The 1,404-nt window shown below is 41.1% G+C and overlaps 1 protein-coding gene across 17 annotated transcripts in view; it reads left to right on the top strand.

The window, feature by feature from the left end:
• Positions 1–1,404, top strand: part of LOC116696385 (LIM and calponin homology domains-containing protein 1) — a 96,954-nt gene that overhangs the window by 60,847 nt on the left and 34,703 nt on the right. The window contains exon 1 of one of the 17 annotated variants that reach the window (XM_032527321.1): positions 95–312. The exons of the other annotated variants lie outside the window; for them this stretch is intronic. The gene's annotated coding sequence lies outside the window, so the exon portion shown is untranslated. Of the gene's footprint in view, positions 1–94; positions 313–1,404 lie in introns of those variants that run through there. 17 annotated transcript variants of the gene reach the window in all.

Raw genomic sequence — 1,404 nt, forward strand, 5'->3', positions numbered from 1 at the left:
TCTCTCTCTCTCTCTCTCTCTCCCCCTCCCTCCCTCCCTCTCCCTCCCTCTCTATGATGCTGCTGTGCACTGTACAAGTTAATGTGTTGAGCTGCAGAGCTGGCCTGCTAGCTCATTTAGCTGACTACACACAGGGACTGTGAGCCACATTTGCAGCAATAGCAAACAGCCCACAAACTCCTGGCAGCTAAAGGCTTTAGCCAGGACCTGCTACCACAAAATGCTACTACACTATGGATCTGCCCTGCAGACTCAAGACTGAGGACTAGGATTTAATAGCAGTTGTCTTTGCAGCACTTCGCATCTTGAGAGGTGAAGGAACTGCACCGAGAAACATTTGCTGATTTGAGGATTAAGGTGTTTAGCAGATTGGATATTTAAGTAAAAAAGATGGGTGATGGGTGCATTGCATGGGTGGGTGGAATATTGCTGTATTCACAAGATGATCGTTAAGCAGTGCAGGGGTGAACAAGATGTGATTGTGCATGTGTGTGTTGTGATGTCTAGTTTAGAGAATTTGCATCACAATGTACCACTACAGGTCTGCAGATTGTGACTTACATGCATATACTCCTGTGTATGTTTATTTCTCATTTTTGGGGGGTTATTCATGCCCTTGTGTATCACATACATAGGTGTGCATGCACATGAAACAAAAAGGTGATTGTGGTTTTTCAATGGAACCTCATTGACAGGTCTTTCCACATTTGCCAGATCAGACAGCTGCTGAAACTGAAGAGGCAAAGCAAGTGTGACGTTACTTCACTGTCAGGCCCGTTGTTTATATTTCTGTCAGTCAAAACTTCCCCGACATGTTTTCTTTGAACTATTGTAGCCTGGTGCTTGTTTCCAAGTTTCGGCTTTTGTACAGTTTGTTCTTGGTTTAGAGTTGCATTTCTAAGTCATGCAGTGCACAGTTGTGGCATGTTTTCCAATTAAGTGTGTGCAGTTGGGATCAATATGGATCTGTTTAAAGCATACTAGTAAACAACTGAAACATTTGGTGCTGACCCACTTCCAGAGGAAGCTGGCACGGATGTTATCATTATACTGGTGACACAGAAGCAATAAGCTCTGCTGCTCAGGGTGCTAAAGTGTGAAATAATAATAATAATAAATAACAACAAGAGGTTAAAACTGCAAATCTATCACCAGTAGTTTTGGTAGAGCAGGGCAATATATCGAAGTTATATCGATATTGCGATATGAGACCAGATGTCTTTCTAGATTTTAGATATATCGTAATATGGTAAGTGTTGTCTTTTCTTGGTTTTACGGGCTGCATTACAGTAAAGGGATGTAATTTTCGGTACTAATCAGACGGTTCTAGATGTTTTATTATTTACCTTTACCCACTAAATCATTAAATAATATCTGGAGAATATTTATCAAAAATCTCATTGT

This window comes from Etheostoma spectabile, chromosome 10, assembly GCF_008692095.1.
Source record: "Etheostoma spectabile isolate EspeVRDwgs_2016 chromosome 10, UIUC_Espe_1.0, whole genome shotgun sequence".
NCBI classification, from domain to species: Eukaryota; Metazoa; Chordata; class Actinopteri; order Perciformes; family Percidae; genus Etheostoma; species Etheostoma spectabile.